General features: G+C 45.9%; 1 pseudogene; it reads left to right on the forward strand.

Annotated features, from left to right (window-relative positions):
• The first annotated feature begins 217 nt into the window (after window positions 1-217).
• Window positions 218-22,789, forward strand: LOC123725560 (catechol O-methyltransferase B-like; annotated as a pseudogene).
• Window positions 22,790-23,754: the final 965 nt, after the last annotated feature.

The raw sequence follows: 23,754 nt of genomic DNA on the forward strand, positions 1-23,754 counted from the left end.
TCATTTCGCTATGGTCATACAGATTTCTTGTGGACATACTGTATTGCAAAATATTTTAAAATGGGTACAGTGTTTCTATGGTACTTATGTGTTTATCATAAATACTCTGAGGGTGTCTCAGGAGTTGGCATATGCAAAAAAGACTTAGGACAAATACAAGCAGCCACTAAACAAAAAATATTTTATATTACAGTTAATTCATCTTGTGTGTCCTAGCATGTGGCTGAGCCTTCTCTCTGGTTTGATCGGCGGAGCAGCTTTCCTCTTTGCTCTCTACCGCTGGGTGATCCCCACAGCTATGCAGTATCATGGAGGACTGGCACTACTGTGGCATGATGTCATCGTGGAGCGTGCTCTGGACACTTCGACCCGGACATCACGTCCTCAGGTGAGCTCTCTAAACAGATTTACAGTTCAGTCTTTGGTTTAAAAAAAATCTATAGTATGTTGGTATTGTGATTCTCCCAGTCCTGTCATGAAAGGTTTCATGACAGTATTTCCCTTCCAAAGTTTCAGAGTGAAATGACAGTGTGTGCGTCATCCCTTTAATCTAGGCCTAATCATGTAATGTAATGTATGCCTCATCGTAGCTACAATACCAGCTGTCATTTCCCTCTGAAATATCTAGCGTCTTTTGAAGGCAGTGCAGAGGAAAGCCGCTGTAGTAGACCCCCAGAGTGTGATCACAGCTATCGACCACAAACATAGAGAATGGGCCATGAATGTGGGCGATGAGAATGGTGCTGTATGGATTAAATGTTCTTTGAATGGGTTATAGATAAAAGTCCTTTTCATACTTAATCTTCTTTATATCTACAGACACCTCCAAAATTATTGGCACCCTTTATAAAGATGAGCAAAAAAGTCTGTATAAAATATATATATTATTTTATACTAATACAATTGTTCAGAGAAAGAGATTTTGTTAAAAAGTTTTTAAAAATGGCACCCATAAAGATTATTATAATAAATAAAATCAAACAAAATCAATTCTGCATTAACATTATACTTTCTTGAAGTTAATCTCAGTCTAAGGAACTGTATTGTGGCCTTCCATGGTTTCTTGTTTCAATGGGGTATCAAAATTAGGTAACACGTATGTAAAATCACAATGGGGAAATGCAAAGAACTCACAAATGAAAAGAGAAAAATGGTTGTTGACTTTCATAAATCAGACAATGGGTACAAAAAAACGACTTAAAAACCAAATATACAGTGGGGGAAGCTCCGCGTGGGTCGTTTAGGCTTCTCAATGACGCACTTCTCCGGCGCAACTCTCTGGTTGTCCTCACGATGTCAGTGTCCTTCTTGGCTTAGTGGTCTGATCTCTCGCGGTCTTCTGAGGACAGACAGCTCTGTAGCTCAGAGCTCACAGCTTCGGACTCGAACGGTGTAGGTACCACGATTCAATGGAGAGTGGAGGCTGGGTGGTTCGGATTGAATTCACCCGCTTAGACACAGCTACTCGTCCGTAGCTCGTGTAGAAAAAGATTTCTTTGTCTTCAACCTTGTTTCGTTTTGGGGTTCGTTGACTTCGTTAGACCTTCGCTGCAGCTTGGGGTCAATTAGTCTGATATGTTAATTCTTCACTCTCCTGTCTTATAGTCTCGGATCAGAAGTGGGCGTAACCGCCTTTAGGGCAATTCTCTGGGCGGACCAAGTAAAGGGGCAAGGCCTAGATTTTGACTAAAATCCTATTTTAGACACTACCTTCACATCTCATCTTTACCAAAACATTCTCTTTGATTTGGATATTTTCCACACAACGTACAATGTATAAACATCAGGCATATACTGGGAAAACTCTTAAAGGTACAATGTTTTCATAATAACGTCATCTCTTAACCTTTAATAACAATTCAAAAGTTACATACATTTTCATATTCCACCTCTCGTCATGACCACCATTGTGGCTGACGGAAACCATTGTTCCAAAGTCCCTTTATTGCATGTTTAATGTTCTGAGGCCAGTTCTCCATAGTGAGAGGACAAAGGAATTTCTCAGTGGCCTAAGGTTTATTATGGGCGTGAGGTGTCATAAATCCCCCCCACATCTTCAGACCCCTAGATCTCTCCTCCTCTGTTGGGGGTTTGGGAGATAATCTGTAGGGTGGTGGTCTCCTGTACCCTGACCTGATCAGGACAGTCATGACACATTTGTTAATTGATCTCAATGAAGGCTTTTTTATGGCAACCCTACCAACTAGCCTACTGGCCTAAAAGTGGCATGTAACTGTTGAATTGGAGACTTGGTCACCTCAAGATGCAACCAAGTTCTGTAATTCTCCAACTGTGGCTCTTGGACTTTTCTTTTGTCTCCTGAACCATCTTCCTCACAGTGCGTGGGGACAAGATACACAAGAGTCCTACTCCAGGCAGGTTTTAAACTTCTCAATTGTTGTCCTAATAGTGCTAAGAGGTACAGTGGGGGAAAAAAGTATTTGATCCCCTGCTGATTTTGTACGTTTGCCCACTTACAAAGAAATTATCAGTCTATAATTTTAATGGTGGGTTTATTTCAACAGTGAGAGACAGAATAACAACAAAAAAATCCAGAAAAACGCATGTCAAAAATGTTATAAAATGATTTGCATTTTAATGAGGGAAATAAGTATTTGACCCCTCTGCAAAATATGACTTAGTACTTGGTGGCAAACCCCTTGTTGGCAATCAGAGGTCAGACGTTTCTTGTAGTTAGCCACCAGGTTTGCACACATCTCAGGAGGGATTTTGTCCCACTCCTCTTTGCAGATCTTCTCCAAGTCATTAAGGTTTCGAGGCTGACGTTTGGCAACTCGAACCTTCAGCTCCCTCCACAGATTTTCTATGGGATTAAGGTCTGGAGACTGGCTAGACCACTCCAGGACCTTAATGTGCTTCTTATTGAGCCACTCCTTTGTTGCGTTGGCCGTGTGTTTTGGGTCATTGTCATGCTGGAATACCCATCCACAACCCATTTTCAATGCCCTGGCTGAGGGAAGGAGGTTCTCACCCAAGATTTGATGGTACATGGCCCCGTCCATCGTCCCTTTGATGCGGTGAAGTTGTCCTGTCCCCTGAGCAGAAAAACACCCCCAAAGCATAATGTTTCCACCTCCATGTTTGACAGTGGAGATGGTGTTCTTGGGGTCATAGGCAGCATTCCTCCTCCTCTAAACACGGCGAGTTGAGTTGATGCCAAAGAGCTCCATTTTGGTCTCATCTGACCACAACACTTTCACCAGTTGTCCTCTGAGTCATTCAGATGTTCACTGGCAAACAGACGGGCATGTCTATGTATTCTTGAGCAGGGGGACCTTGCGGGCGCTGCAGGATTTCAGTCCTTCACGGCGTAGTGTGTTACCAATTGTTTTCTTAGTGACTATGGTCCCAGCTGCCTTGAGATCATTGACAAGATCCTCCCGTGTGGTTCTGGGCTGATTCCTCACCGTTCTCATGATCATTGCAACTCCACGAGGTGAGATCTTGCATGGAGCCCCAGGCCGAGGGAGATTGACAGTTCTTTTGTGTTTCTTCCATTTGCGAATAATCGCACCAACTGTTGTCACCTTCTCACCAAGCTGCTTGGCGATGGTCTTGTAGCCCATTCCAGCCTTGTGTAGGTCTACAATCTTGTCCCTGACATCCTTGGAGAGCTCTTTGGTCTTGGCTATGGTGGAGAGTTTGGAATCTGATTGATTGATTGCTTCTGTGGACAGGTGTCTTTTATAAAGGTAACAAACTGAGATTAGGAGCACTCCCTGTAAGAGTGTGCTCCTAATCTCAGCTCGTTACCTGTATAAAAGACACCTGGGAGCCAGAAATCTTTCTCACTGAGAGGGGGTCAAATACTTATTTCCCTCATTAAAATGCAAATCAATTTATAACATTTTTGACGTGTTTTTCTGGATTTTTTTGTTGTTATTCTGTCTCTCACTGTTCAAATAAATCTACCATTAAAATTATAGACGGATCCTTTCTTTGTCAGTGATCAAACGTACAAAATCAGCAACACGTAATTACATAATTATATTCTGACCCATAAGAGCGGCAGTTCGGGGCAAGGCTAGGTTTAAATAAGCATGGCTGACAAATGAACCCAAATGTATATTTCTCTCGTGTACTTTCTTGGTTTCTCTCTCTTCTAAATCCCTATCTTGGGTAACACGTGCCATAGTGTGTTGGCCCGTTATACTAAGTCCTAATCAATAGCTATACTGTGTTTTGTGTATGTGTATTTTTATCATCATTTTAGCTTGCTAGTAAATAAATAATCAACTAAGATTGGTGTGGTAAACTCATTGGTGGGACCCGGGTCCGTGCAGATTCCCGGATTATGCGACGTTCAGACATGAGACAAGAGGTTGATTAATTTAGCGACTGTTGTAAAATCGATATTCTGATATCCTTTGAGTTAATTTGGGAAATAGAAACTCAATCAAAATACTGTTCCCATGGTGCCCCAGGTTGATGAGTTAATAATTGCTTGATTCATTGCTTAATTCATTTAATCATGCAATTATAAACCGTTAATCATTCGATGAGCAACAGTCGTCACATTAACTAATACAACGTCACGACATATGGTGCCCCCTGTGAGGAGTCTAAGATAGGACTAGGCCGCACTGTTGGGTTATTCCATATCAATTGCGTAGCAAGATATATACATTCCATTAATAGCTATAGGCAGGACTAGTGCGGGAGAGAAGTGTGTGTGTCGTTCCATTTCACCCAGATACTGGTCGGAAGAGAACGACCCCTGTTGTATATCTGACCAAAGCCAGTGTGAAGGGGGGTCTACTGAATGCTACACGCTAGGACATATGTACCAGCCGATGTAGGCATTCTGAGAAATAATACTAGTTGGGCCTAACGTAGTGTTATTTCTGTCGATCGCTTTCAGGAGTGATCTGACTCGGTCATAAGTAATTCCTAGAGCAGAGGACATATGAGCCAGCCATTACGGAAATTAGAGTAGATCTATTCGTTTGACCGAAGCGAAGTTATTATCTCTCTACCTCTCCCCGTTTGGTAAACGGGAAGAGGTTAAGGGTGGAACATGAGACGTCACCAAGTAAACCTGTTCCCTTGTTGGAGGGAACTTCCCTTGTGCGGCGAGGGGGAAACCCCGCGCAAGGAAAGCTAAGCATTGCGCCAGATGCTAAGCTAACAAAGGGGTAGCAGCCATTTTTGTTTTCCTCTTTGTTCATAGTGAATTCCCGCGTTAGGCAGGAATCCTGTGAGATCTCAGCTGGGGCTATCCGTAACCTCTGGCGAAGAATCGCCAGTCATTTTTCATGAAATAAGTCAGGTTACGCTGTAGGATATCAAACCAGTCTTAACTGATTAGATATCATTGTCTTGTTCAATTTTATACATACATTAAATTGATACACTACCTTTCCAGGTTGGTTATGGGAATAATACACACACGAATGTGCCATAACCAATGAGACATAGTTCAACTTTTCAACGTTAACTTAGATATAGTAACTAATTCAGGTTAATTAAAGCTAATTCCTTTAGCCTATATGGGGTTGACTAATCATTCAAATTGATTAATAGATTAAAGCTGTTTTACCAGCTTAATGGTGTTTAGGTAGACTTTTTAACAGTATTGTAAAATTCTATTTTCACTGGTACCCTGTCGATTTTAGCTTGTGTTAACAGTGACCTCCGGTGGTGAAGAATCACCAGTAATTATTTTTAAATAATTCAGGTTATGCTGTACAATATCTAACCAGTCTCAACTGATTGGATATCATTGTCTCGTTCAATTTAATATACATTAAATTGCTACACTACCTGTCCAGGGTGGTTATTGGAATAATACGCAAACTAATGTGTTCTAACCAATGAGACATAGTTAAACTTCTCAACGTTAACTTAGAGATAGCAACTCTTTCAGGTGAATTAAAATTAAAATTCCCAAATAGCCTATACAGGTTAGATTTATCATTAAAATCGATTTAATCAATTAAACCTGTTTTGGCAAGTTCGGTAATAACCAACTCACATTACTGACCCAGTCTTGATGATTCATTGACGTTTACAAACTGAGTTAAATTGTGTTTGCAGCCTCCAACTAAAAAACCCAAACATTACGTAAATTGAAATAACTGACAATCATAATAATGAGCAATCCATCAGATGGGTGTCCACCCATTTCCCCTCTAATCAGCGGACCTTCACCCACGGAAAGATTGATCGCGGACCTCAGCAACGATGCAAATCCTAACTATGCCGAGGGGCTGAAAATGTTAGATTTCAATGCCATAAGCGAGAAAAATGCAGACATTGCGACAGACGCTCTTCAAAATAGACCATCAGGCGGAGGCCTTGTGAAGGTTCTCTCCAGTTTAGCCCTCAACTATGCCCACCAGCAGAGATGGACAGTGCACCAGTACCTCAGTGCCCAGCAGAGGCACGAGCAGGAAGCTGGGGAGTTCAGGGTACAGGTGGAGAGAACCAGGGAGCTGGCATCGAAAGCCGAAAAAGATAAGCTACTGCTAGCCGAGGAACTGTGTGTGAGAACAGATAAATTCGAAGATCTGTCTAACACTTATAACAAAGAACGCGAACAAACTCTTGACCAAGTCCGTATTCTAAAAGAACAACTCGGTTTAGCTAAAACTAAATACGATGAAGTCCACGCAAAACTAGATGAGTCGGACGAGCTAGCTAGAAAACGGGCCGAGCAAATTGATGCCCTGCAAGCGGTTGTGAATGAAACCACTCAAAGCAATAATGCTCTATTCCAAAAGCTGCAGACCAAAGACGATCAGTTAATGAACACAATGACCAAGTTGGAGGACAAAACAGCAGAACTCATTGAAGTCGCTGATTTAATGAAGGATGAGAAAGACCAGGTGAGAAAGTTGGAAAATGTGACCTCTAAACAAAAGGAGGACATCGCATCACTGGATCTCTCACTCCACACTCGCGACCTCTCCCTGCAAACCATGACAGATAAGTATGAGGCCGAGCGAAGCAAGGGCGACACCTACGTGTCGAAAATAAACACCCTCAACTCCCAGGTGGACTCTGCGATGCAGCATAACACCACCCTTAGGTATCATCTGGAGGAACTCCAGAACAGTCACGCGCTATCGCGGGACAACCAAACCAAGCAACCTAGCTCACATCCGGAGCTAAGAGAACGAGGGAAGGTAGATGACAGGAGATTTCAGCCTCTTTCTCTTGGCCATTCGGCCCACAGTGAATTGGGGCCTCCTCGCCAACACAACCACAGCTTGACTTTTCCTCTTGGCCTCTCGGCCCACAATTCTCCACGGGAGAGTGCAGATGCTCCCCGCACACTTGGCGGGGATCGCCTTGACAAAATCGTCAAAAACTTCCGCCTCTTCGACCCAGTTCCCGGGAAAGCCAAACGACACTGAGACATTCTTAGCAGACATAGAGGACGCCTTGGATGGCTACCCAAACGCTACGAATGCAGACAGGCTCTATCTTTTGACGCGAACGTCCAACAGACACGTGACAAGGTTCATCCGTCTACAAGAGCAACACGTGCAAAACGACTATGCTAAACTTGCCACGGTTTTGAAAATAGAATTCAGTGGTTCTGCAACTCGCAAACACGATAGTTCGTTGGCTAACAATATCAGACAAGCTCGAAATGAACACCCACAAGCCTACTATCACCGGCTTCGTTCAGCTTACTTTGGCATGCTCACTGAAACAGGAATGGAAGACCTATTACCGTTCAAACAACTTTTTCTGTCAAACATGTCTCCCAACTTCATTAACTACTTGGGCCCTACTGCCCACGTCGGGTTGCCAATCTCGACGCTCCGAGAGCTGGCAAGCACCGCTTTTGAAGCATCAAAAGCAAGCCGGGCTAAGAGCCCGGACCCCTTGACTTTCGAGGTTAGGCGGGAACCATCACTCGAATTAGAAGGGGCTGCATCAGGGACATATGCGGTAAAAGAGGACGATCAAAGCGGGTGGCTACCAAGTAACCACCACCCCTACAACCACCGCCGTAACAATAGCTACGAGGAACGTCCCCAATCTAACAGGTCCCGTAGAGATCAACCTAGCCGACATGCCCCTCCGCCTAACTCTCACAAAGGGTCAGGACACAAGGGTAACAAGCGTAACAAGGGCAACAAAGTGTTCAACAATGATTTAAACGCTAACCGAAATGATATAGAAGCTCTGATAAAAGATGTACTGCATCGTAAGAAATTTGAGAAAGAGGACAAGGATAAGTCCTCATGACTAGGCGTAAAATCGTTGGAAACCGAGTCCGCCGAAATTCATGCAATTCAAGAGGACGCAAACATTTCCATTACCCCCGCCCCCACTCAAATCCCTGTCCAGGTACCGCCCGTTCTAGACACAAGCCCGCAGGTTTTGTCTACAGACTTGGACACGGAGGTGGAGATGCACGAGATAAGCAGCTTTGCAACAGATGATTCCTCTCCCATTCCGATAGAGGACCCACTGGGTCACGTAGGTGACTTATCTGTCTTGGAAATCGACGCAGATTACAAACCGCTCCGTTCTCCCAACCCACTCAATTTTTTTGGGGATATGACGAGAAAAACCAACTCGAACAGGCCATACCTTAGAACAGTCCTGGAGGACTGTGTGACCTGTCACGGTCTGATAGATTCGGGTTCGACAATTTCCCTCATATCCGAAACCTTGCTGGATGAACTAAAAAGGGCAGTGGACCCAACAAAACGTTGGTTGAAAACGGAACATTGCGATACGAATCTTCAAGGTTTCACTCAAGCTACCTCGCCCTTAACCAAACGTCTCCTACTTAAACTCAACTTCGAAAGCATGTCACTGATACACCCCGTATATGTGACTAGCATCGAAATCGAACGGATGCTGATTGGGAGTGATTTAATTGACCGTTTGGTACCACTAATGGATTGGAAAACCAATCAAATCTGGTCACAAATACCTATGCCAACTCCGTTGACTTCGCCGCATTCTTCCAAGGCTACCTGCCATACATTGTGCAACTACGTGGGTCCGACGTCAGCATCTGACGCAAACCCGGTGAACTTGGCCATGAGCCCGCCATTTGTGGCAAATGACAATGTGAGTTGGACTCGGAACTTAACCGAACATGAGGTTTTCTTGTGCGGCTTGGGTGATTCACCAGCCGACACTTACCGCCCTCCTCTGATAGGGGGCGTGTGCCTGAATGGCACTATGGCTGAGGATACCAGGCTGGCCACCTGGTCAGAAAAATCCGCAATCAGTTTGGAAATGTTCAACGAAATTTCGAAAACAGCTAACTGCCATCCCCTTGTGCCGAAAACGTTTAGATTTCCACTGGGAACGACTCCCAGACAACACTCACCGCAATAGGGGTGTGTGCGCTATCGATCCGCATTGGAACCAAGGAATTATCCCACTACCTACTGGTTGTCGCGGACCTCCCACATACAGTCTATGTGGGAGCGGATATCTTGGTAAGATTGGGTGTTAAACTTGATACCATACACCAAGTTCTTTGGTCTTTGGCGCAGCCAAACCAACATGCCTTGTCTTTCGACCCGGTGCGAATGGCTTCCGGGCAGACTATTCCTGAAGCTTGCAAGGCGATAACTGAGTCCGCCATGTTGATACCGGCAAGAACCACAGAGGTTTCTGTAAGACTGAACCTGGCGCCCGGATACCGGATGGAAGGCACCACTGCGTTCTTCCAACCCTCTCCAAAACTATTCGACTTGGGGCTAACTATCAATGGCAACCCACTGTTGGAGCTAACCGCTAGATCCACTTACCTCCTGGTACAAAATCTGACTCAAGCGGATATTTCCATTACTCGGCACACTCAGCTAGGAACATTGATCGATTACGCCTTCCATGATTTTGAACTAGTTGTTCCCGTGATTAGGCCTCTTCCGTCCTCCCTAGACCTAGATGGCGAGGGAGGTACACTGTTTACTTGTCAGTCAAAAGCAATAGCACTAACTCCCGTATTGCCACTGGACGACACATCGGCGTTCCGGCTGGATGTCGATCCTGACAGCAACCTGTTAATATACTCCATCGTCACGGAGGATGATATTGCGTCTCCTCCGGCATGCGAAGTACACTCTTGTGAGGTAACAACCGATGACTCTTCCAAAAGTGACATGCCGTCACCACCCGATGAAGACCTGTACAATGTCGCCGAACCATATCCTGGTTTCCATGCACAGGTAATACAACTACTGTCGGAGGCTGATGCTCTTGTCAATGACACTGAACGCCATCAGTTGAGAGAATTGTTTAATAAACACAGTGAGATCTGGTCGACAGACTCGCTGGATTGCGGGGTTACGGGTATCCATGTGGTGCATATTCCTACGCCACCCGGAGCAACTCCTATGTTTGTTAGACAATACAAAATCCCGCTCGCAGCATACGCAGCAGTACAAGAGATTATCGATTCCTTATTAGCTAAACGGATAATCAGGGAATGTAACAGTACGTACAGCGCTCCCGTGTGGCCCGTTCTGAAACCAACGGGTAAATGGCGTCTTACCATTGACTATAGACAACTCAACAAACTGGTTCCGTTGTCTCGTTGGCCAATGACACAGCTCAACCAAGAGTTGCCAAAGGTGACAAACGCCAAGTACTTCTCCACCGTTGACGTGGCAAATGGTTTCTGGACCATGACAGTCGACCCGCGTGACCAACACAAGTTGGCTTTCTCTTTCTCGAACAAGCTCTTCACGTTCAATCGTTGCCCATTCGGGTATGCGAACTCCCCCTCAGAGTTCAACATCTTCCTGCACAAGGCGATGCCAGACGCAGCCTCTAGGGGGACGATAATTTACGTGGACGACGTTCTCATGAGAAGTGAGACTTGGTCACATCACCTCAATGAAATGGACCACGTTCTCACCCAACTCGGGACTGCAGGGGCTAAGTTGGCCATCATGAAAGGACAATGGTGCAGGACCAAGGTAAACTACGTTGGGCTTCTGGTGGGTGCCGAGGGCATCCTGCCACAGTCTAACCGAATCCAAGCAGTCCGCAACATCAAAACACCTACAAACCTTCACGAGGTGCGCAGCTTCTTGGGAGTATGTAATTACTCCCGTCAATTCATCGAAAACTACGCCGACTTGTCAAAACCGTTGACTCACCTTCTTCAGAAAGACACCCCATTCGTTTGGGATGCCACTCACAACGAAGCGGTGGCTTCCTTGAAAAACCTGCTTTGCGAGGCACCCTGCCTGGTATACCCCAACAAAGACAAGACATTATTTTTGGAAGTCGGTTTCTCAGAGCACTGCCTTAGCGCTGGGTTGTACCAAAAATACGACCAAGACAAACGTGTGGTTGCTTACGCGAGCAAAACACTCAACCCCGCCGAACACAAATACTCAGACTGCGAAAAAGCGCTGCTGTCGACAGTCTGGGCAATCAAACACTTCACCAGTTATGTCGGCGGACAAAAGGTGATCATAGAAACATGTCACCAGCCTGTGACTTTTCTGAAAAGCCAACGAATCCGTGAGGGTGCTGTACACAACAGCAGGATAGCGGCTTGGCTCATGACGCTGCAGAGCCATGATGTAGTAATCAACTACGCAAAAGCAAAAAACCTGCCTTTGGGCAGTGCTTTGGCGGTGTGTCAACACTGTGGTGACGATGAAACCGACTCCGGACCACCCCCGCGTGACATCGCTCCGCCATTGCCTTCGAACCATCACTATTTCGAAGAGAACGTGTGTCTCGACATGCCGATGGCATTTGTAGATGGCTGTTCTTACCGCCATCTAGACCACTTGCAAGCTGGGGTGGGATTGGTATGGCACAACGACATTCCGTGCAAACCACTTCAATTTCAGCTCGACAACAAGACCAGCCAGTTTGCAGAAGTGGCTGGCGTGCTGATCACCCTGCAAACAGCGGTAAAACACGAATTGGCAGAACTGGCGATCTGCACCGACTCAAACTACGCGAGACTCACCTTCTTATGCCACTTGCCATTTTGGAAACAAAAGCACATGACTACTTCAAGTGGTAAAGAGGTGAAAAACAAAGAGCTCATTCTAGCTTGTGATGACCTCATCACCAAACACGACATACAGGTGTATTGGAAGAAAGTCAAGGGACACTCCAAACTTGGCAACGACCATGCTGACAGCATGGCGAAATCTGGTGCAATTCACGGCACCCCTTGGGTGTTTGATGCTCGAGACGAGAAACCCACTGAGGAAGCTATGGTGTCTGCGGTAACGCGTAGCCATGTAGCACCACGGAAAACGTCTTCGCACGAACATAATGTGCTGCTAACGCATTCATTCATGAATGGCGACCTGGTAGCAATGCAACACCAAGATGAGTCCCTCGCCACTTTGATGGCATTCCTGTCGGATCCTGTCAACCACCCAGTGTCCGAACTGGCTTTGGCAGGTTCACACGACTTGCGTTCGCTGTACGCAACTAAACAGCACCTCACACTTGTAGATGACCTATTGGTGTATGTTTCAGAAACCGACACCGCTCAAAGGTGGGTGGTTCCTAAAACACAGAGGGGGATAATGATAGCTCATGCCCACGATGAGCCATGTGGAGGCCATAGGGGGGTCAAGGCTACATGTGAAACATTGCGACAGGTGGCCCACTGGCCTCACATGGAACAAGACGTGGCACGATACGTGAGGGGGTGTCTAGTTTGCTGCCAGTTTCAACCCACCAAGCCACTTCACAGAGCACCCCTGCAACGCAAGGGTGTGTCTTACCCCAGGAGCTCGATCCAGATCGACTGGGTCGGCCCAGTTGCCAGGTCGGCCAGAGGCAACAAGTACCTCCTCACAGTGACTTGCGCATTCACAAAGTGGGTGGAGTGCCTGCCGGCGACCAATGACACAGCGGAAACCACTGCCGTTCTTTTGCTAAACCACGTTTTCAGTCGTTTCGGCCTGCCAGGAGAAACCGTGGACAGCGACAGAGGAACCCACTTTTCGGCAGCTGTAATGACCGAACTGTGGAAACTCCTGGGAGTCAAAGCTAAACTCCACATCACGTACCACCCTAGGAGCTCGGGGGGGGGTAGAAAGGAGCAACCAATCAATTGTCAGAATCTTGAGGAAATATGTGGCAGCCAACCACAAAGATTGGGACCTCAAACTCCCATTGGTACTGATGGCAATCAGAGCCACACGCAACAGGTCTACGGGAATGACACCCTTTGAGATGATGACGGGCCGGCAAATGACCCTTCCACTGCATCTCCTGTACCAACCGGGAGATGTCGCCGCAGCCACCGCCTACACGGCTCATCAATACGTGACCGACTTGCGGAACCATCTCCAGACTACCTTTGCGTACGCTCAAGGACAATTGGAAAGAAGTGCAGAAGGTGACAAGACCTATTACGACAAAAAAGCCTCACACCAGGTGTTCGAGGTCGGAGATAAGGTGTGGTACTACATATACACCAAACCCGCGGGCGTCGCAACAAAGTTCCTGCCCCACTGGACGGGGCCACACGAGATTGTGGTGAAGCTATCACCTGTAGCTTACCAGATCAAAATCAGCAAAGGTCGACAAAACGCCACATTAAAGTGGGTCCACCGGAACCAAATCAAGTTGTACACTCCCCCCATGGGAATAGAAGGGGTGCTAGCCAGCACCGAATAGATAAAAACCCTAGCAAAACCAGAGGTACTAAGAAAATTCTTAAGTACCCTCAGCTGATCCCTTCCAGGAGACCAGTACGTTGCACCTAATATATTTTATTCTCTTCCCAGCTACCAGATATACATCTGTTGTCACTAGTGATATCGTCCTGCGCTGTACTGATTAAAAATAAGAAAAACAGAAAAATAGTTGTCAAAACAATTTTTGTTTACGAATACAAATAACTGAAATAATCCAACAATCTCTGATTATGCGTTTCTGTAGGATGGAGTTCCTTTGGATGATCCTGACACTCTGCGCCCTGGTCAAAACCAACCCAGCAGACGTAATCACGAACGGACCCCCTACGGGAATCGTTCTCCGCGACGATCCAGGACTCCTCATAACTAACTGCAGAGTACACACGCAGAGGGTATATGTCCGCCTAGATGCAGAGAATGTGTACCGCCAACACATTCCACCTGCGGCGCATTTGAGTTGGGCCGGGGTGCTGACTGGACCAGCCAGGCAATTAAGCACGCCCAGCTAGACACTGCCCATATGTTGGCCCAACTCCAAAAGTTCACAGTAACACAGTCAGAACTAGCTGAGCCCAGGCGAGAAAAACGATTTGTCGGGGCGCTACTATCGATAGGGGCAGCCGTAGGGTCACTATTTGCCCTAGGTACCACTGCCGTCAACGCAGTCAGTCTAGCCACAGTCAAGAGGAATGCTAGGGAGATTACTGAAGAGATGCCACTTATCCAGCAGCAGATGAAGGCACAGGCCCTTAGGTTGCAACATGTGGGAAAGTCTCTCCAGGACACTATTCTGGTGGTCAACACACACGCTACTCTCCTGAACAAAACTATCCTGTCTGTAGGAAAGCTAGCAGAGGTCATGAACCATGACTATGCCCATGTCCAATTGGTTCGATTGTTACTGGAGGATTTTCTCCGTGAAGTTAGCTCTTCTATGGACCACTTGGCCATGAATAGAATCCCCTCATATCTAGTGCCCCTCTCAATGGTGCACGACATATTGACGTCAGCTACTTCAACCACGATAAGGCCGTTACAGTCACATTTGGCCTATAGTCTGGGGTCGGCCATCCCAATACACGTTGATGTTGATCGTAATGAAGTGGGTTTTCTACTGACGCTGCCGGTTGTTGAACTGGAGAATATCTATAGATTGAAAACGGTTCTCAATGTAGGATTTTGGCGCGACAGTACCCACGTAAAGATTGCCACGCCACCAGTTGTAGCTTACCAGGAAAACAACCCAGATTTCTATCTCACCCCTAACCTGCTAATGTGTACTCTAACCAAAGATGTCCACTACCTTTGTCCTAGCAAACCATTTGTCAGGGATAACACCGAGCGTCTTTGTGGTATTAAAGCTATCACCAGAGAAGAACGCTGTAGAGCCAAACTAACAGCCAGGGATGGGGCCACCACCACACAAGTGGAGGTGGTAGGGAACCGATGGTTGGTCAACACACCGTTCGCGTCCGCCACTATGACTTACGAACGCCATGACTCCATCACCCAATTGAACCTCCCCAACCAGACTGTTTTTGTTACGGTGCCAGAGGGGGCGATTATTCACGTAGACGACCTCGCTCTATACCACCTTCCCGACGACCGGATAGACACAGAGATTGAAATGCCGGACGCTTTTGCTAAACGTTCCATTGAGTTACCACAAGCCATTCAATACCAAATCCAGTACGAGGGACCCATGACTGTTGATCTTAGCGTACTGGATGAGGCACTGTTAGTCGACCCAACTGACTACAGACCAAAAGATTGGTCTGTCGCCCGCTCTTGGACGGTGCCGGACAGTATCCTGACTGTGACTATGATCCTTGGTCTCATTTCCCTTGGCGTGTGCACCTACTACGTACACAGGCGCACACGTGCAATGGAAGACCTAATGAGGTCTTATACTAGGATCATCCGTGGGACGGAAGCGATCCCGATTTTTGGAAAGTTGGCAATGGATCCGGAAACCCTCTTACAGGGCCCAGTCCCAGCCTCCTCTCCCGAACTCGCTAGGTCAGCCCAGTAATGTCCCTAATGTAAGCTTTGGCCTTCAGGGGCCAAGTTTTTCCAAGTGCCTTAACTACCCACCTGCAAGTAGGATCACCCTAGACATGACATTAGAGACAATGCCATGATAGAGCTATTTAGCCAAGACCTTGGACATATATAGAACATAGTCCATATTAGATGATTAAGGTGTGGTAGACATATTTTGTATACTTTTATGTTTTTATTCCAATTTTTCATTTCATTACCTTTGACACTTAGGAAGCCTTAGAGCCAAGACGCCGCTCGTTTGGGGAGGAAATGTAATGATGTATTGCCTGAGTGTTGTGCGTTATTAACGTCTGCCAAGTTACTGCCGAGGTCCACTAGCCGGGATAACCGGACGACGGGCCGGAACACAGAGCCACTGCCAGACCTCCTAGGTCCATTCTGGTGGTGATCCACAGCTTGCGGAAAGCCTACCAGGGTGAACCACCAAAGGGGGGGGGGCTGCTCTGATGATCCACAGACCAGGACATCCGATGGTCATTCTTATGGTGGGTTGCAACATGCAGAATCATTCCAAGTTGAACCTACCAGAGGGGGACTGTCATGACTGTCCTGATCAGGTCAGGGTACAGGAGACCACCACCCTACAGATTATCTCCCAAACCCCCAACAGAGGAGGAGAGATCTAGGGGTCTGAAGATGTGGGGGGGTTTTATGACACCTCACGCCCATAATAAACCTTAGGCCACTGAGAAATTCCTTTGTCCTCTCACTATGGAGAACTGGCCTCAGAACATTAAACATGCAATAAAGGGACTTTGGAACAATGGTTTCCGTCAGCCACAATGGTGGTCATGACGAGAGGTGGAATATGAAAATGTATGTAACTTTTGAATTGTTATTAAAGGTTAAGAGATGACGTTATTATGAAAACATTGTACCTTTAAGAGTTTTCCCAGTATATGCCTGATGTTTATACATTGTACGTTGTGTGGAAAATATCCAAATCAAAGAGAATGTTTTGGTAAAGATGAGATGTGAAGGTAGTGTCTAAAATAGGATTTTAGTCAAAATCTAGGCCTTGCCCCTTTACTTGGTCCGCCCAGAGAATTGCCCTAAAGGCGGTTACGCCCACTTCTGATCCGAGACTATAAGACAGGAGAGTGAAGAATTAACATATCAGACTAATTGACCCCAAGCTGCAGCGAAGGTCTAACGAAGTCAACGAACCCCAAAACGAAACAAGGTTGAAGACAAAGAAATCTTTTTCTACACGAGCTACGGACGAGTAGCTGTGTCTAAGCGGGTGAATTCAAGCCGAACCACCCAGCCTCCACTCTCCATTGAATCGTGGTACCTACACCGTTCGAGTCCGAAGCTGTGAGCTCTGAGCTACAGAGCTGTCTGTCCTCAGAAGACCGCGAGAGATCAGACCACTAAGCCAAGAAGGACACTGACATCGTGAGGACAACCAGAGAGTTGCGCCGGAGAAGTGCATCATTGAGAAGCCTAAACGACCCACGCGGAGCTTCCCACCTGAGACCTGCAACACGTAATTACATCATTATATTCTGACCCATAAGAGCGGCAGTTCGGGGCAAGGCTAGGTTTAAATAAGCATGGCTGACAAATGAACCCAAATGTATATTTCTCTCGTGTACTTTCTTGGTTTCTCTCTCTTCTAAATCCCTATCTTGGGTAACACGTGCCATAGTGTGTTGGCCCGTTATACTAAGTCCTAATCAATAGCTATACTGTGTTTTGTGTATGTGTATTTTTATCATCATTTTAGCTTGCTAGTAAATAAATAATCAACTAAGATTGGTGTGGTAAACTCATTGGTGGGACCCGGGTCCGTGCAGATTCCCGGATTATGCGACGTTCAGACATGAGACAAGAGGTTGATTAATGTAGCGACTGTTGTAAAATCGATATTCTGATATCCTTTGAGTTAATTTGGGAAATAGAAACTCAATCAAAATACTGTTCCCATGGTGCCCCAGGTTGATGAGTTAATAATTGCTTGATTCATTGCTTAATTCATTTAATCACGCAATTATAAACCGTTAATCATTCGATGAGCAACAGTCGTCACATTAACTAATACAACGTCACGACAAATGTAACAATTTGGAACTGGGTGGTATGGTGAGATGTGTAAAGGCTGTCGTATTGTAGAGAGGACCAAGGCGCAGCGGCTTGCATGTTCATTATTATATTTAATGAATAAAGATTTCACGAAACAAAACAATAAACAAACAAAGAACGACAGGTGACAGTTTCACAGGCTACAATAACCACTAGCAGTGCGAAATACAACTACCCACAAATCCCCAGGTGAAAACACGCAACTAATATATGACTCCCAATCAGGAACAACGACGTACAGCTGTTCCTGATCGGGAGCCACACAGACCACACAGAAATAAACAAACTAGAAAACAAAACTCAGAACATACACCAAAACCCTGTAATACATAAATAAAACACCGTTCTACAATACACATAACCCCCGAACCACAAAACAAATACCCTCTGCCACGTCCTGACCAACCTACAAACAACCCTTATACTGGTCAGGACGTGACAGTACCCCCCCCCCCCCTAAAGGTGCAGATGAACCTCAAAAATAAAAAAAATTAACCCCTAACTAAAGGGAGGGAAGGGAGGGTGGCTGCCGTCACCGACGGCACCTGTGCTACACCCCCCCCTCCCCAAACCTCCTACAGTGGAGGTGGCTTAGGCTCAGGCCTTAAACCCCTGCCTGACCTAACCACCCCCACTGCATACCTCTGCCTGAGGACAGTCACTAAAGACCCTGGACTGTAGGGCGACTCTGGGAGCTCCGGGCTGTGGGCAGACTCTGGGAGCTCCGGGCTGTGGGCAGACTCTGGGAGCTCCGGGCTGTGGGCAGACTCTGGGAGCTCCGGGCTGTGGGCAGACTCTGGGAGCTCCGGGCTGTGGGCAGACTCTGGGAGCTCCGGGTCGCGGGCAGACTCACTCGGTTCCGGGTCGCGGGCAGACTCACTCGGTTCCGGGTCGCGGGCAGGCTCACTCGGTTCCGGGTCGCGGGCAGGCTCACTCGGTTCCGGGTCGCGGGCAGGCTCACTCGGTTCCGGGTCGCGGGCAGGCTCACTCGGTTCCGGGTCGCGGGCAGGCTCACTCGGTTCCGGGCCGCGGGCAGGCTCACTCGGTTCCGGACAGTGGGCCGTCTCACCTGGTTCCGGACAGTGGGCCGTCTCACCTGGTTCCGGACAGTGGGCCGTCTCACCTGGTTCCGGACAGTGGGCCGTCTCACCTGGTTGCCGGACACTCTGGACGAGGCACTGTTGCCGGACACTCTGGACGAGGCACTGTTGCCGGACACTCTGGACGAGGCACTGTTGCCGGACACTCTGGACGAGGCACTGTTGCCGGACACTCTGGACGAGGCACTGTTGCCGGACACTCTGGATGAGGCACTGTTGCCGGATACTCGGGCCTGGTCTGACGCACTGGAAGCCTGATGCGTGGGGCTGGTAGTGGAGGTACCCACCTGGGGACACGCACCTCAGGGCTAGTGCGAGGAGCGGGAACAGGCTGAGTAGGACTAGGCTGACTCACTGGAAGCTTGATTTGTGGTGCTGGTACTGGACGTGCCAGACTAGAGGTTCGCACTTCCGGGTCAGCACGAGAGGCGGGAACTGGAAAAACTGGGCCATGGAGGCGCACAGGTGGCCTTGATCGCACCTCCTGCACAACCCGTCCTGGCTGGATGGAACTAGCAGCCCTGTACGAGCGGGGTGCTACTACAGGGTGAACTGGGCTGTGCAGGGGCCTGATGGTTACCGTGCGTAGAGCGGGCGTAGGGTAGCCTGGTTCTAGGAGGCGCACCGGTGACCAGACGCGCTGCGCAGGCATCCTCCTACCAGGCTGGATGCCCACTCTAGCACGGCATCTGCGAGGGGCTGGAAAAACTCGCACTGGACTGTGCGTGCGTATGGGCGAGATCGTGCGCACTTCTTCATAACTCGGCGCCCTCCACTCCATACACTCCTCCATATAAGCACGGGTAGCAGGCTTAGGGCTCACCCTTGGCCCAGCCAAAATACCCGTGTGCCCCCCCAAAAAAATTATTGGGGGTGCCTCCCAGGCAGGTTGTCACAGTGGTCCAATAATTGTTCCCATGTCCAGTCAATCCTTGACTCCAACACCTCCAGCGACCAGGATGCCATCTCCTCCCGAGCGCACTGCTTCCTATAGTCCACCCCAGGTGAAAACACGCAACTAATATATGACTCCCAATCAGGAACAACGACGTACAGCTGTTCCTGATCGGGAGCCACACAGACCACACAGAAATAAACAAACTAGAAAACCAACCTAGAATACAAAACCCAGAACATACACCAAAACCCCGTAATACATAAATAAAACACCCTTCTACAATACACATAACCCCCGAACCACATAAAACAAATACCCTCTGCCACGTCCTGACCAACCTACAAATAACCCCTATACTGGTCAGGACGTGACAAGATGAGACAAAAATGTTTTTACATTTATTTTTATTTTTATACTTGTTAAACAAAATATTTTCTTGAGCAATTGTAGTACTATATAGCAATACATATATATTTGTTTTATTATATACAGTCTTTTTTGCTTAACTTCATCAAGGGTGCTAATCATTTTGGAGGTGAATGTATATATTTCTTTCAGTCTCGTTGTATGATTATTGGATAGAGAGATAGTGCTAGAAGAGCAGTAGGTGGAGCAGTATTTACTGTATGTGTTCCAGAGGCAAAGGCTTAGACTGCTAGACCACCCCAGGCCACATGTCTACCTGGTCTTGACTCAGGCCACATCTTTGTGTGTGTGTGTGTGTGTGTGTGTGTGTGTGTGTGTGTGTGTGTGTGTGTGTGTGTGTGTGTGTGTGTGTGTGTGTGTGTGTCTATATACTGTATGTGTTCATTACACAGTTACTGTCTTGGAGTTAGGCACTTACTGTGGGTACTCAACAGTGTGAATAGCTCACCTATTACCCCCTGGCGTCAGTGTCATTGCCTTGGAGTTCAACCCAGATTATTCTGCAATTGCTCGTCAAGTCATCAGATGGTCAGGACTGGAGGAGAAGGTAAAAGGAGATTGGGATGGATTAACATAATGACATGATGATGAACGGGATGTACATTCCTATAAATATGGGTGGGTTGTAGATGTTACAACATACAGGTCAGTTGTAGCTCAGAAGCTTAGATGAGATCTCATTACTGTTGTCCAGGTGCAGCTAGTGGAGGGAGCTCCTCAGGAGCTTGGATCCCTCAATTGAAGGAGCATTTCGGGGTCCAGGCGTTTGACTTAGTTTTACTGGACCACTGGAAAGATCGCTACCTTCCTGACACAAAACCTCTGGAGGTATGTAAGATAACTCATTTCACTGTCCTGTGATTATAGGGAATCATTGATAGTCTTACACTCTTACATTGATATGATCAAACAAAACACAAAACAAATGTAATTATTCTCTCTCTTTCTCCCTCTCTTTCTCCCATTCCCCCAACTCTATCCTCCTATCTCCCTCTCTCTCTAGGAGTGTGGTCTCATACAGAAAGGCACAGTGATGCTGGCAGACAATGTAATCTGTCCAGGAACCCCTGACTATCTGGAGTACGTCCGCAACAGCTCTCGCTACAACAGCCACTACTACAGATCACACCTGGAGTACACTAAAGCAGAGAACGGCCTGGAGAAGTCTGCGTTCTTAGGGTACTAGCCAAACAGTGATCCTCTTGCTTTAAAACACTATAACTCTCTCTTGATATTTTTTGTTGTTGTTAGTTTCAATTTAAAGTGCCGCCTTATATCTTAGTTACGACATGCTGTAACTTACTGTGCTAAGCATTTCTTCACCTGTAGAACTGATGTTATCTAGAGTAAACAAATATGTCCTTGGAAAACTATTTCTACTTGTGTTTTGACATTGTCACAATGCTGTCTTGCTATGCAAATTATGAAAATACCATCAGTTCTACAGCTGCAGAATTACAGTAGTGTATCATAAGGTGAATGCACCAATTTGTAAGTCGCTCTGGATAAGAGCGTCTGCTAAATGACGTAAATGTAAATGTAATGTATTTTTCAAACATGGATTTAATACACTAGGTGGCAGTAGTGTGCCTTTTTAGAGATTCAATCAGACAACTAAAAAGCAGCATGCAGTGGTCCCGTCATAACTTCATAGCATTTATAGCCTTCTTTCTGGTTTAGGCAGACAGAAAATGGTCTAAAGTCTTACACCAGATCTAGCAACTTAAAATAATTATAAACATTTTGTTATGACACTGTATCAGATCTACATTGAGTTATTAAAGGTTCTGTGAGAAAGGTCTATGTTGCAATGCTTTAAACTAATTTTATAGATTTAAATCTTTGATTTGATAAAGTCCAATGGGTATCAAACAAATGACTAAGGTATAAACTTAAGCCGGATATTAACAGTACTGATTAATGTAACTTATCCTGGAGACGCTATAGAAAATGATCGCATCTATGCAGTAGAGAAACAGATGCACCAGATGCACCTGATTGCGAATCACAGTATTGTTTCAGTTGATAGTTGGTAGAATATGTCCCTTACATGATATTCGACATGTGAATTAACAGGTGTGTATGAGAATGTATGAATCAAATCAATGCCTTTCTAATCTCCCCTGCAAAGTGACGGAGTGACGGTGTTCCATCATAAAAGGGGGAGGGACTACATATAGTACAGCTGCATAAAAATATATAGGCTAGTCCACCTAGGGATTTCTTCACAGACGCCCGCATGATAATCCCAATCTGTGGCCATTAGTGCACTGAGAGAGAAGAGGGTTCGGGAGAGAGAGAGGGAGGGGGGTCAACAGAGAGAGGGGGAGTGACAGAGAGAAACAGAGAGCGAGAGGGGGAGAGCTTTTAAGGGATTTGGCAGTGATTTGTCGAATCTCAGTGGCGTAATGTGCTTTTTCTACTTTTTCTACTGATTTAGACATGATGCTATACACTGAAGCCTCGAAAGCCAACGTTTTCAATATGTTTTTATGAACTAAAACACGTTTTTTTATGTTATTGAACGATTTGAGTCCATTACAGTTATTTTGGGAAAATAAATATAATATCTGAGATGTTAATAGATTTACTTTTCGCTAAAACAACGAAGAAACCGGCACTGAATATCATTACATATTAAATATGAGAATAGGCCTATTTGGGAATGATGGCATGATGGGTCAAATCAAGACTGGTCCAAATGGAATGCTCAGGTAAGCAGTCAATTCTTATATTTATGTACAAATATGTGTCACATCTCTATTTCAAGGCCTTGCAGAATTTGTGTAGACTTCAGGCCAGTATCCAACACAGTTTTTTCATTGTTTGCACAATATTGATATGTGCATCAAATGATAGCATGTGATGTTTGGTTGGATGATAATAATACAACTAAGATAAAACTCTGTTTTGCAACAACAAAAGGTTTAAAGGTTTAATTATACTTACTCTGTGGAACGTCATATTTGCATAACAATATTATTGTAATTTCAATAACTTTAGTTGGTTATGTCTTAATAACCTTTTACTGCAGTTGGCTAAATCAGGGTCACAGAGTGTTTCTTGGTAGTCTTAAACAAATCTACTTTGAAACAAAAGTATACACCTCACACACATGGTTATGGGCTTATAAAAGACACCTGTACCATGTCAGATATAGATTTGTAATGTATTATATTTTGAGTTTGCATTCCAATATATCACTTTATATACATCACAGAAGACAGAAATATAACAAAACCTTTTAAATTAACATAGAAACACCAGATTTTTGGCAGCTTCAAAAAAGACAAGTTTATTAATTATGACAAATTATGAACAATATAACATTCCACCCTTGAGGCCACTCGGTCATTTGACTGCAGGAAACGGGTACACCAAATATTTTAGAAATTTTTAATACTGTTATAACTTATTCGGATCTCCCCCTCACATAGTGAAAATGTAAGAAAAGTAAGCTGGATAGGCTGTCAAACTGTGAGCTATATATTCTTTGCGTCATATCGGGATGAAATTCCTTGTTCCTTACACAACTCATATTTTTATC

The sequence above is a fragment of the Salmo salar genome, chromosome ssa12 (genome assembly GCF_905237065.1).
Source record: "Salmo salar chromosome ssa12, Ssal_v3.1, whole genome shotgun sequence".
NCBI lineage: Eukaryota > Metazoa > Chordata > Actinopteri > Salmoniformes > Salmonidae > Salmo > Salmo salar.